Source organism: Lissotriton vulgaris, chromosome 3_1 (genome assembly GCF_964263255.1).
Source record: "Lissotriton vulgaris chromosome 3_1, aLisVul1.2, whole genome shotgun sequence".
NCBI classification, from domain to species: Eukaryota; Metazoa; Chordata; class Amphibia; order Caudata; family Salamandridae; genus Lissotriton; species Lissotriton vulgaris.
The window spans coordinates 226,317,318-226,332,105 of NC_141689.1; positions in this window are offsets into that span (position 1 = coordinate 226,317,318).

Here is a 14,788-nt window from a genome sequence, read left to right on the forward strand (position 1 = left end):
CTGGGAGCAGCTGGGAGGGTAGAGATGGTGATGGTGTTCTGGTGATGGTGGACTCTGATGTTGTTGATACAGTCTCTGTGTCCCCCACCACCACATGGGAGTCCTCACCAGAGCTGTGATCAGATTCAGGTGTTGCAGGTCCACTCCCAATGAGACTCCCATCACTCTCTCCATCACTGGGTCCCACCGCCGACGACTCTTCACTAAGGGCGGGCGGAGCTGGCATAGTGCCTCTATGCAGAGTTCCACAGAGTTTGAAAAAAACTCAGTGGAACTCCACTCCGCTGTGCTCCTTTCCCTGCCCAAATTAATGAAAAATTAAAAAAGATGCACTTACCTGCGTGGCTGCCTCTTCCTCTGCCTGGCTGCTCTCCTTCCTGCTCCTCAGCATCCTTCTTCTATGAAAACTTGTAGGTTGAACGTCTTGCGTTTGCACGTGCGTATGAGCAAGACGTACAACGTAGGGTTCTTTCATAGAAGAAGGATGCCAAGGAGCAGGAAGGAGAGTGGACAGGCAGAGAAGGAGGCAGCCACATAGGTAAGTGCCTTCTTTTTTTATTTTTTATTAACTTGGGAGGGTGGAGGGGCTGGCTAACTCTGCTCCACCACTGAGTTGGAGTTTTTCCTAAACTCTAGATTCACAATGGAGAGTGGAGTAGGCAAACCTACGCAAACTCTGCTGCCAGAGCAGTGGTACCCGCCCGAGATTACTCTTCACTGGACCCAGTATGACATTCTGCTCTCACAACATCAATCAATCAATCAATCAGGGTTTTATAAAGCGAGCTACTCACCCATGAGGGTCTCAAGGCGCGGAGGGCGGCTCCAGTTCAGACGAAGAGCCAGGTCTTGAGGTCCTTCCTAAACGTATGCAGAGTCAGGTGCATCTGATGTTCACCGGGAGCTTGTTCCAGGTTTTGGCTGTGATGTAGGCGAAAGCTCTTCCGCCGGTTCTGTTTCTGGAGAGGCGGGGGACCTCTGCCAGGGCAAGGTCGGTGGAGCGGAGGTTTCTCTTGGGTACGCGGAGGTATTTGGGTCCGATGTTGTGGAGGGATTTGTAAGTAAACGTAAACATAAACTTTGAACTTATATAGCGCACAACTACCCAGGGGTTTCTCGGCGCTGTACTCATACCGCTGTAGGAACCCTTCCTGGTTTTTCCCTATGAAGTGTCCACTCCTGGGCACCCCCATGGTGAAACCAGGCATCCCAGCGCTGTTGGGGCCGTTGTGGAGATTAAGCAAACTATTGCCCAGAGTTGCAGCGTGGGACCCATGATTAGAATAGGCAATGAGGCGAGAATCGAACCCTGGTCCCTGGGCCAGAGTTCTGCATCAAGGTCTGCCGCTCTAACCATTGAGCCACACTTCTAGGTGAGGAATTTGAAAATGACCCTCTTCTCGATGGGGAGCCAGTGGAGGTCTTGTAGGTGTTGGGTTATGTGCTCATGGTGCGGTGTCCCAAGGACGTGTCTGGCTGCAGCGTTCTGGATGGTCTGGAGCCTGTACAGAAGAGTCTTGTTGATTTCAGCATAGAGAGCGTTGCCGTAGTCTAGCCTGCTAGTGATGAGTGCGTGGGTGACTGTCCTTATCCAGTCTGGTTGGGATCCACTTGAAGGTCATCTGGAGGATGCGAAGACAGTTGAAACTAGCAGACGCGACGGCATTGATCTGGCAGTTCATGGAGAGTGAGGAGTCGAGGATGATGCCGAGGTCCTGAGAGTGGTCTGTAGCGGTGGGTGGGCTCCCGAGGGTGGACGGGTGGACGGCCACCAGGTGTTGTCCCAGGCAGAGGTGCACTGCCCGAGGAGAGGACCTCAATCTTCTCTGAGTTTAGCTTCAGGCAGCTGTCCTTCATCCAGGTTGCCATGTCCTTTATACCTTCCTGGAAACGGAATCTGGTGCCTTTGGGATTCCTCGTGAGCGAGAGGGTGTGCTCGGTGTTGTCGGCACTGTCTCCTCCTGTGGCCGATGATGATGCTGTGACACAGATTTCCATGAGTCACTCATATCTACTTGACACATAGTTAACATCACAGATGTTCCCAGATATCATACATCACATTGCGTTGTGCTATTAGCGCATGCTGAATTACCATAAATGGGACTTGTTAGTCTGCCACCTTAACATTGCTCAATCACACATGATATGATCAGGAACATTGAGTGTATCAACATCAAAGTACACAGCCACAAGGTTGACTAATGGAGTTTGTGGCAGAGAATGTTTTTTCTTGGGCTCATGACGGTCTTGTGTACTGACCTGTCCTGCAAGATAGTATAGCCATCAAAATGGGAATAAGAATTTCAGATTTTATTGAGACATGGTACACATTCTGCAATCCTTAGTCATCAAATGTGGAACCATTGGATCATATGTCATGGCTTACATGCCTACCTTGCCAAACATGCACAATGCATACTCATTGCATGAGACGTGTTACACACTTCACAGTGATGTATAAGGTGTTGAGTAGCTTTGCTTCTCTAATGTCAGTTGACACATATGAGTATCATCCTGGCGACACCAAGGCAGTATGCATAGCTGGGCAGACAAACATGTATCACACTGTCCTGTGTCATCTATGCATGGTGTCATGTAGCAGTATCATAAAGATTTGAATATTTTAAAAAATCAAGTTTCTTAGATGTAACAAATGGTCTACAAATGTCCAAGTCTGATAACCGCAGCTTCACAATGCCTCCGGCGGAACACCATTCCACTGGCACATCTGGGTGCATTGACTGTTGGGACTCTAGTAACTGAACCCATTTTAAGCATGAGTACAGTCAACACTGTGGAACAATCGTGGCTACACTGAACAAGTCCACATTTGTATGGACAAAGTCTGAATGTCTCTCACCTTGATTACACAGTATGCACACTTTCTACTGCTAATGCTGATATTGCCCATGTCAAACATCTCATGTGGGTAACAAACTTAAATTTGGTGCATATTTGACATCTCACAATTTGGCATTGGTGCCTCAAAAACATTGTTTACCACATGTCAACAGTTGTGACTGTGTACTTCACATCATACCTCACAAATGCTGCCATGTTGCGATTAGTGACAACCTGTGTTTGACACTGAATGGCTTGTGTTTTCACCGGATGTATGTCGTTACAACGCATACTTTTACAACGCATACCTTTACAACGCATTTTTTACACCGCAACATCCATTACAACGCATTCCATTACAACGCATGCCATTACAACGAAATCTTTGAAACTACCTTTACAACGCATTCCACTACAATGCATACTACATTTACAACACATACCATTACAACGCATACCATTACATTGCATGTATGGTAAGTATTGGATAGTGTAGGGGTAAAAATTACTATTCTAACTCCAGGGGGTGCAACAGTAGGGTAAGTGTTGGATAGTGTAGGGGTTAAAATTACTATTCTAACTCCATGGGGTGCAACAGTAGGGTAAGTATTAGATAGTGTAGAGGTACAAATTACTATTCTAACTCCAGGGGGTGCAACAGTAGGGTAAGTGTTGGATAGTGTAGGTATGCGTTGTAATGGTATGCGTTGTAATGACTGCGTTGTAAAGGTATGCGTTGTAGTGGTATGCGTTGTAGTGACATGCGTTGTAATGGTTGCATTGTAATGGCATGCGTTGTAATGGATGTTGTGGTGTAAAAGTTTCGTTGTAAAGGTAGTGTGTTGTAAAAGTTGCGTGTAAGTGTTGTTTCCCGTTTTCACCATCACAAACTCCTACACATGGACTCACTCTTCCGAATGTTGGTTATTGAATTTTCAAAAACATCATGGGTAAGGTCATTGTGACATGTTACCAGAGTTACCCTAGCTGTGACTGTCCCAGGGGATGCATGTGATCACAATCAGCAGCATGTCAGGGGATATACATGTGCACAAGGACCAAGCCAAACCAATCTAGACCTCAATATAGACAAATCATTCTGCAAAAATGTTTAGCATGTGATTTCCCAAATTAAAAGCTCCAATCACAACATACTTCAATGATTTGTTCAGACCACTCTGAGAACAGGATCAAACATCAGTGAATGTGCAGAGACATGTCAAGCTATGGGATTCATGCTGAGACTCATACACACGTCTTGTAAAAGGTTGGATGCACACATGTGCATGTCACTTCTATTACTACCCTGAACATAACTCACTCACATGTCACTGATGAATGGGGCATTACCTGTCATCTATTGATCCTGCTGTATTTTCAACTTGTAAAAATAAGTGCATTTTTGGCAGACTTACGACCTGTAAAAGTGCCATCAGGCTCAGATCTCAAACCATGCATGAATAAAGATATAAGTGTAACAGGTAACTGACTCACCCCCTCTGTTCCATGAGAACGGTGATGACATGTTTGCCCAAGTACACACACTTCTACAGAAGCGTGCTAGCCCAAAACAGTTCCCTACACACAGTGAAACTTACAAAAAGCCTGTAAAGGAATATCTATACTTGAGATGCCCAATGCCAAAGATGGACGGTTGTTGCACATGTCCAAGGGCAATGCACTGTTATCATCACTCACCTGTTCCTCTGGTTTGCCATACATCTGGCTTTGTAGTGGAAGAAGTGTGTCAAGCAGGGCCTGGCTCTTCTCCTCAGTGAGAGCTGGGGCCCTGGGCTGTGTCCTTGCCATTGGGGCTACCAAAGGAGGTTGTCACAGCAGCAAAGAGATGGGTAGGTGCAGGAATGAAGCAGGTAATGCAGGCAAGTGCAGTGTCTGGAAATCAGACAAACTTATATCTCTACAGCAGAGGCGGTATCAGATACATGCATCAAAAGTGATAGGTTTACGTATGTCGCATTGTACGAATCAGTCCAATGCATAACATTGCTGGCAAATGACACGCCTACCGTGACGTTCAAACAATCTTCATCATTTCTGCACACTGAAGACTTGAGCCCAAACGTGCGTCGCTGCCATAACAACCAACAGCCAATGACTGTGCCAGAATCATTTCGGATGTGGCTAACGGTTCCTTTGAATACTCACCTGCGTCTTTCTCCATGACAACCAATGCTTATGAAAGAATCGTTTCAGATGCAGATTACATGTCCTTTGAATACTCACCCGCATCTTTCTCCATGACAGGCAATGGCTATGACTGAATCTTTTCGGATGCCGATAACGCGCCCTTTGAGTAATCGGTCGTCAGAGCACACACCTCTCTGATTGGTGTATTTTAGTATATTACAACTGTGGATGCACTGTTTAACCCCTTTAGCGCGTCGAACATTCCGCCCCAGTGCGGACGTTCGATCGCGCTAACGGGATTCGGACGTCCAACGGTCATGCGCAGCACCAGCGAGGTAGTGCACGCGACGACCGTTGGACGTTCAAAGCACGGAAGGGGTTAAATTAGAAAAGTGGCCTTTACATGGATAAGATGCACTCCCTTGAGGAGCTATCCTTAAGGGGAATCTGCCACATTGTTTTATTTGCATATACAAGCATGTCTGGAGAGAAATTCTGTTTTCCGCATTGTATTGGTCAGAGTGCCCATTCTTTTTTTGTGTGAATGTACATGTGCTTTCTTGCATTGTCACTGCATGTGTTTACGGTATGATCCTTTGTACAATTGTTTTCATTTAAGACTATAGATGTCTATTGTGAAAGTAATAGCTAAGGCTTTTACCATTGGTTGAGTAGACAGTAAAATCAATCTGCATCTTCATCTTGTTTGTGAAATGTGAATTACCAGTCTATCTGTGTGCCCAAAACTGAAGTGTATGGTGTTATTTCATATTTTAGCATCCTCAATATTGAATAAAGTCTGTGTATGTGTTGTATATGTAATGTAGATATTACGACATGACAGTGTCTAACCTGTGACCGTGGTGGGCATGACTGAGTATGTGTATATCAGGTGTAACAAATCTCTTGCATTACATGTTCCTATTTTGTCTACCTATTGCACATGTAATTGTTCACAGAAACATTATTGTTTAATAATTGTCAGTGGATCCTTTGAATATGTGATGCTTGCTGACATTTATGATGCCAGATACTAGTGATTTGTACACTGCACCACTGTAAGTAATGCGTCACAACACCTTGGTCCAATCTGTGTAAGGAACTGAAGCAGTGAGATGTATCTAAGGGCATACTTTTAAATTGAAATTTATTTTTTTAATGTTGTATAGCTTCAGTGGTGTTCACATTTCATGTTCTATTTGCCTTTAAGCATGTTGCTTTGTACACTGTGACCTGACACCAACTGTGTTTAAACTCTACACATAAGAATCACTGACGACCTGCAGTCCACAGGCCCTTCCCAGACCTGGCAAACATGGAAAAACCCGACACCATCAGGAAGTACCATTTCACAAGGGCAATCATTGAACAGTTGACTGCACATTTGTCACCTTATCTGCAAGTTGGTCAGCCACATCCAACTGCACTGACGCCCAAAGTGAAGGTTATGTCAGCTTTATATTTCTTAGCCACCAGTACATTTCAATACACAGTGGCAACATCTGGTGGGATGTCACAAACCATGTTTAGCTGTGTTCTGCAAGATGTTTTGGGTGCATTGCTGTGTAACCTGTGCCACTACATTAAGTTGCCAATACCTGGAGAATTGGCAGACATCAAGGGGGAATTTTATGCATTGGGACGGGTACCCATATAATGGGCTCCATTGACGGCACCCATGTTGGATTGGTGGCACCACAGGCTTATGAGGTTGTGTATCGCAACCGCAAGCATTACCACTCGATTAATGCCCAGGTGGTATGTTTGGCCGACATGACCATCTCCCACGTCTTTGCACTTTTCCCAGGATAAACACATGATCCTACATCATGAGGAACAGTGCCATTCCCCGTTTGATGTCCCAGCTACAACGTGACCATGCCTTGCTTGTTCGTGGGTGATGTGTCATGTGTGTGCTTTGTTGTGTGTAGATTGTAAGTCAGATAAGCTCTGTCAACTGAATCTATTTACCGTTTTCAATGTAGAAGACTCTGGGTACCCCAACCAACCTTGGTTACTGACACCACTCCGTAACCCAGTCACCCCTGCTAACATGCGGTATATTGAGGCAAATGGTAGGAGCCGGTGAGACAATGAGCAGACCTTTGGCCTCCTGAAGACAAGATGCCACTGTCTTGATCAGATGGGAGGAGCCCTACAATATGCACCATTGAAGGTGTGAAACATTATCACCCCTTGCAGCATGCTCCGCAAACTGGCTATACGGAGGGAAATTCCACTTATACAGGACTAATGGACATTTTTCTTTACTTTAGAGCATTTTCGTACTGTGTGATGTTGTTTGAAATTGTATAAGGCACCAGGTTTTATCATGAAAATAAACCTAGGCTACACAAAAACTTGTGCCTTGTTTGTTTTCACACATCCAAAGGTTTTTTTAAATTAAACATGCTCCATGATGCACTTGTTTGTTAAAAATGTTTCTTTTTTGTGCTTGAAAATAGTGCTAGTATTTTAAGCAATACACCTGCATTGCATCTGTAACTGCATTGCATCTGTAACATGTCCTATGGGTTGTGCGAGGACGTGGTTGTGTCTATCTATCATCCAGTGATGATGCTCATATTCTCACAAGCCAGTAATGTACATTTTCAAAGTTATGTGTTACGAATTTTGTGGACACTTTCTTCTTTCACTCTTTCAACTTCATTACAGTTATTACATTTGTTATTCTAAGTAATGACATGACCACATTTTCGGTGCAGAGTGATTTATTTTTTAGCATAATGTGATGATATCTGTCCACATAATGGTGGTGTACTCAACAAACACACATTTAGATCAGTGAATATAGGAGTTGGTAGCATTTGTAGATTAGGTATTCCAAAGTAGATCCACAGTTATTTCAGTCCATAGTCCAACTTAGACCCTCCAGCCAAAGTGGGTGAGTTCAGTGACAGTCAACAAAGGGAATGCTTGGCACACAATGGAGCATATCAGCAGCAGATAGTCACTTCCTGGGGCTGATGCGTATCCACCTGTCTCTAAACGATTCTTCTTCAGATGACTGTCTCCACATTTTGCAGAGGGATGCCCAGGTGCAGGCAGCGACAGTACTGGATGCTCTCCGCCAGAGTCTACAACCCTCCCTGTGGCTGGTGCAGATATTGTTGCACTGGATGTTGGAGCCACACAGGGAGGTGTGGAGATGTCGGTGGCAATCTGGTGGAGGCAGGTGACAATGTCCCTGTAGACCGTAGTCTGTTCATAAATTTTTTCCATAAACCTGTCCATTTTTACGTTTTGCTCACCCTGCTGCTGGTGCATGGTACTGAGGATCTCTATGGCCTGACACATCTCTCCTTGTTAATCCTCATATTTTTGGAGGATTCTGGAGAGGTGTTGGGTCTCCACATCAGCAGCACCAGCTGTATAATAGTACCATTCCCCACAACCCCTCCCAACACCCCTACCCACCCAAGCAGGACCAGTTGGTGCTGGCACAGTCGACATGGAGCCTCCTTCATTGTTGGTATTAAGGGTGTTGTTGGGAAACTCAAGAGTGCCCCTAGTTGTTGTGCTGTTGATGTTCTCCTGGGCTGTTGTGTCTGCGTGGGTAGGGGTCAGCTGGGTGTTGGCAGCTGAGGCTGGTGTTGTCACAGAGGATCAAGATGTTGCAGCCACTGGTGCTGTGGGGTGACCCATACCTGAATGGCCAGGTCTGCCGTCGTGATTCGAAGAATGATGAGAGTCATCAACACCAGATGGCTCCTGTTAAACCCGAGTCTGGGCCTGGCTATCCTGGATGGTTCCAGTCATCTCCTCAGCCGGCCCTGTAGGTACAAACATAACATATTGACTGCTATGAATGTCCACTGCCCTCAAATTATATACTTTACATAGGCTACAGAAGTTCATAATGAGTTACTGTAGATAGATTAGACTCATTCATCTATGACGTATGCCTCTTTTTTGGGATGACTATGTTTTTGGGACAAGAGGGTGATTGATGGGCATGTGCAGGCATGTACATTGAGGGGCTGTTGTGTTTAGTTCACATTACATGTCGGAAGACATTGACTGGTTCATGACACCCTTTGAATGACACAGGTGTGTTTAGGTTGTCCACATCTTTACTTAAAGACTGAGATACATACATTTCACTCCCTCTGTGGGTACTTTTTTGTGCCTGTCGACTGGTCTTAGTGCATGTCTTTGCCAGTCACATTGGTGTAGCTGTCTACATACTCACATTCTGTTAACTTAGCCAGGAAGTTGAGAGAATTGAGTGAGAGAGGTACTTTTTGTTTCATCTCCTACTACATATTGAATGGCTGTGTGCCTGTTTAACTTTGTGGCCACACTGATCCATTTACTTTGTCCATTGACTCCATGGTCATATGATTTCACAAACTCAGCTTTGTGCCCTTTTGTGGCAAAGAAGTATGATAAACAGTTGTTTGAGTGCTTGTTCTCCATTTGTGAGCCATACATCCCTCCTCCCACCCAGCCCCACCAGGCCACCAGGAATAGTGGTGTACAGACAATGTTTGTAAGTGTATTTTGAAAGATATTTGTCTATGTTGGCTGGTCTTTTTAGCACATAGGAAAATGTGGCAGTTGTGATAGGTTCAGACTGTATTCCACAGTGTCTGCCACCTTGCTAGTACACATAAACTCACTGTGAGATAGACATAGCCCATGATGGAGTGGTTGTGCCGTGTGTGTAGGAGCGTTTGCTGTTCTTCCAAGTCCCATCATTGCCAGTCCTACATACACCTTCCTGTCCAACGCAAACAGGTCAACAGGACATAAGCACAAAATATCCCTGCCACCTGACTGGCAATGGGAACTGGTATCTGACTTGACAACTCCCTCATGGGTTTCTGCTCCATACACCAGGCCCCAGTCTCTGCCATGTTATAGTTGCATGTCCATTCACTGTCAGGTAATCATGCTTCTTAGTGGTCTTGTATGGCTGTGTGTGAGGAGCAGAGTTTGCAATGGCGAGAAATCCCATCGGGCCCTGTACTGCACACACTCTTTCCTGTGCTCAAAAACATCACCCCTGGAATTATGTTTTCCTGCAAGTGAGTGTATATGTACTGTCAAAAATGGCTGACCCTGGTTCATGGTGTTAAACTTGATTCTAAATACCAGTAAGTCCTTGCGGCCAAAACACCATGCACCAGTGTCAGGCATCTTGCTGTTGTACTTCCATTCACTGTCAGGTAGGCATAGGCCGAGACAAAGCGGTTGTTTGTAGTGGGTGTAGTAGTTTTTACCATTACTCTGGCTCACACCAGGCTTTGTCCTTCACACACTCTTCACACCCAGAGACAACTGAACACATGTCAGAATGGTTTTGTGAGAGTGTTTGTTAATGCATTAGTCCGATGTGTTACACTTGTGCCTAGTCTCTGATTTGGCCACACATCCCAACAATGCCTTGTGGTCCACACAGCAGTTCTCAGTGTCATCTATCTTAGCAGTACATATCCACTTGCTGTCAGGTAAGATCGGTTACAGGGGGGCTGTTTGTTGTGGGTGCATAGAGTGTGTGTAAAACAGGGCCTGCTGGGAGATGTAATCAGGGTTCCCACTCCTCCTCCCACCCATCCTAAACAGCCCACAAGGAACCATGCTTACCTGACAGTGGGTGTAAATGTACTTCCAAAATGGCTGACACTGGTGCCTGTTTGACTTTGGCAACAAGGCGTTGTTGCACAGACACAACGCAGCAGTATCAGCCACCTTGTGAGTTCACTTCCCCTCACTGTGAGGTAAGCATATTCCCAGAATAGTTTGCATGGCTAGGTGTGAGGATGAGTATTTGCAATGACTACAAGTCACATCAGGCCTTGTCCCCCACACACCTTCCCAGCCAGCAGCAAAAGCCTACCTGTGAGTCTACTTTCCTGACAGTGAGTGACATTGTGCTTCCAATATGTCTGACTCTGGTGACTGCTGTTTGATTTGTCTACAACTCACCAACAGTGCTTTGAGCTCCAAACAGCAGTCCGCAGGGCCAGTCATCTTGCCAGTATATTCTCATTGACTGTCATGCAAGCTCAATTGTACGTGGTCTTCTTGGTCTGAGTGTGAGGATGAGTGTTTGCACTGACTTTAACTTCCATCATACCCTGTCCTACGCACACCTTCCCAGCCAGCACAGACAGCAGACCTGGGACTAAGCTTTCCGTGATAGTGAATAGAAATGTACTATCCAGATGGCTGACCTTGGGGACTAGTGTGAGGAGCACAAGTCCAGGAGGGAAGTTGTGGTCAACTCTGACACCATACAGAAGTGTCAGCCATCTTGCTAGTACTTTTCTACTGACTGTGAGGCTCTTATAGTCCCAGGGTGTCTGTGTGTGCTGTGTTTGGGGAGGAGTGTTTGCAGTGAATACAAGTGCCATGGGGCCTGTGCACACACCCCCTTCACAGCCATCCAAAACTGGCTACCTGTGACTGAGCTTTCCTGCGAGTGACTGGAAAAGTACGGGCCAAGATGTCTGATGCTGGTGCCTGTTGCTTGACTTGATTACATCTCCCCTCAAGCCTTGTGCTCCTGGCACCATGCAGCAGTGTCAGCCACCTTGCTAGTACTTTCCCAATGACTATGAGGCTTGCATTGTCTCAGTGTGTCTGTGTGGGCTGTGTGTGGGGAGGAGTGTTTGCAGTGACTACAAGGGCCATGGGGCCTGTGCCCACACACCCTTTCCCAGCCACCCCAAGCTGCCTACCTGTGACTGAGCTTTCCTGTGAGTGGTTGGAAAAGTATGGGGCCAAGATGTCTGACACTGGTGCCTGTTGTTTGACTTGACTACAACTCCCCTCAGGCCTTGTGCTCATGAGACCATGCAGAAGTGTCAGCCATCTTGCTAGAACTTATGCACTGACTGAGAAGCTTGCATAGTCCAAGTGTGTCTGTGTGGGCTGTGTGTGGGGAGGAGTGTTTGCAGTGACTACAAAGGTCATTGGGTCTGTGCCAACACCCCCTTCCCAGCCATCCTAAACAGCCTACTTGTGACTGAGCTTTCCTATGACTGAGTGGAAAAGTACCGGGCCAAAATGTCTGACACTGGTGCAAGTTGTTTGAAACAGAAGGCCTTGCTGCGAGTTTGAGAGAAGTATGTACATGGTTATATTTTAGTGCATTTTCAATATGATTTGAGGTATTTTTGTTAACAATCTGACATACACAACACATGGTCTTATAATCTAGTACATTTTATATATTTACACTGTCCTTTGTTTAACTCTATCCTTTACAGTGATGTCTCCAGGGGTGTGATTAATGACTTTATTTGAATGTGGATTGTGTACTCAAGGGACTCTTGTGATCCTGGCATTCCATAGACGCCCTCCGGTGAAAGGATGACACACACCTTCTCCTCCCAGGAGGTGAAGAAGACAGGTTGTGCAGGAGGTCCACCGCCAGTCTGCTGGCTTTGGAAGTGTTCCCTGCCCATCAGCTCCTTGACCCTTCTTTGCACATCATAGTACCTGGTCCTGATATCATCCATTGTGTGCTGGCAAGGTGCTTGAGCATTCACCTTGTTAACTGTCCTCTCCCACATCTTATTTCTATGGGAATGGGGGATCTGGCGGACTAGGTTCCCCAATAACTGTGGCTGCGCTCGAACAATCTCATCTGCAAGCACTTTCAACTCCTTATCTCTAAAACGTGGCTGCTTCCTTATAGTCATGGTGAGGGTGAATGTGAAGGTGAGGGTGAGTGTGAGTATGGATGTGAGTGTGAATATGCAAAAAGGTGTATGTTTATGTGGTTTTGTATGAAATGAAATGTGTGCAATGTGCGTGGCGTGTGAGTGTGTAAGGCAGAACGTCAGAGAGCAGGGAATGTGTGGTGGTAGCTCCTTGGACCTATTAGCAGTTGTTGCAAAGGATCATGGTCATGGAGTTGGCCCTTTATAAAGGTGTGCTTGTGGGTGTGGTTTGCATTTTTTTGCAGCAGCCAATGATGGTTTTGACTGTTTTTGACTCCCCCTTGACATGTAATACACTGACCGTCGACGCGGTTCCGTAACTGAGTCTCAGGCAACATCATCTGCTCGCGTGTTGATACAAGTCGGATTCGTGACCGGCATTCTATTCTGGAGCATTTTCATTCAGAATGATAGCTTTGAGTACGACTTGGTTATGTTTAACATGGGATGCATCGTACTTAGTCGCTCGGAGGGCCCGCGGCGGGGTCCTATGGAAAGCATTCCCAATCCGATTCGGTCAGGATGCTTTGCGGCTGAGATCGGAATCTGGCCAATAGTTGAACTAATGGAGGAATTTAGGCAATCAAAGTCATCTAGAAAAGAGATGGGGGCACCTCAATATTTAACAAAGTCCCCATGATATGGCCCAGGTCTGAGCCAACTTAGGCTTTTAAGATAGTGGGAATTGGCACATTGTGCCACATGAACTTGAGGCCCTTTATCTTTTGTGGATAGACCAATAAGACAAGGGGTGCCAACATGAGTATAACTAACAAGTATCATATTGCACAAACCTGCATGTCCCAGGGCATTATATAAATTCCTCCCCTTGAAATAAGATAATGTGTTTGCAAAAAAAGGAGTCGTCCATCAGACAAGGATTAAGAACAGCCGAAGCGCTCAACATACAATTGCTGCCCAGTATCAATTTGAAGCACCTGAGAATTGAAAATTCTGAAGGACCTCAAGGAAAGACATTACTATAAACAGAGACCCAATCCGACACCTAGGTCACAGACTGAATTATGAAAGCTGATTAGGAAGAAATGAGAATTGCAGGAATCAACTACCCATAGTATCTGGACCCCAGAATGATCAGAGAGGACTGGAAAAAGATGTGAACCATGGTTACTAGTCAACCTTGGGCTATATGGCCTGGGGATGGAGTAGCTCCGATGGATAAGCATTCGTCGCTAACCAAGTCACCATTTTTTGGGCCCAGGTTTCTTGTAACATTATTACATCAACTTGGGAGATGAACTTAAGCCATTCAGGATCCCAGAGCTTAGTGAGGCGGGGTAGCAACGGGATGGGAGAGCAACTGTGGCCTACTGACTCTAGGGCTGAGTGATGAGAATTGGGTACCCGTGAGTTAGTCATTAAAATCCAGATCTGACAGAGGAAGAAATCTGTTTGCTGTAGGTACTAGTGCATTCTCCAGGGTCTGTGGGCCTTTGGGTGGCACTGTCACGTGGTATGGAGAACATGGGGATACAAGAACCCAAGCAGGTGAATATTTATGCCCTTATTCCGTGAGTGCTACATATCAGTGCTGTGGATCAAATGCCTAGCCATTCTTGGTGACTTGCAACTGATAACCACACAATCCCCTTTCAGAATTTTGGCCGCAGGGCCTATCCACCGCATCCTCCTCACAAAAAGGATGTCACTGTATTCTTTATTATTAAAGTCAGCATTGCAGCACAACCAGTCATACACTTTATTTTTCAACTGGGATGCAGGTTCCCTGGCATTAGGGTTAAGTTAAATAACCTAGGTCATAATTGCCACATAAGGGCAGCAGGCAAAGACTATGTAGGTCTTTATTGGACTGGTGGGCCTCTCATGGACCCCTATCAGGCTCAACAACACTGTATAAAATAATTAAAAAGAGCCCTTCTGTCAATAAAAAGGTTTGTTTTTCTTTCCACTCTAAAATTAGTTAGGAAAATGGTGAGTTTTCCTCAACCACCAGGGTTTCCCCTTGATGGCATGCTTCATCATTGGGCTTTTCAATGTTAAAGTGGTTCAAAAAATATTTTTGTTTAAAAACATATTTTAGTTGTTAAACATTGTCATATTGTTTGTATATCAACAATATT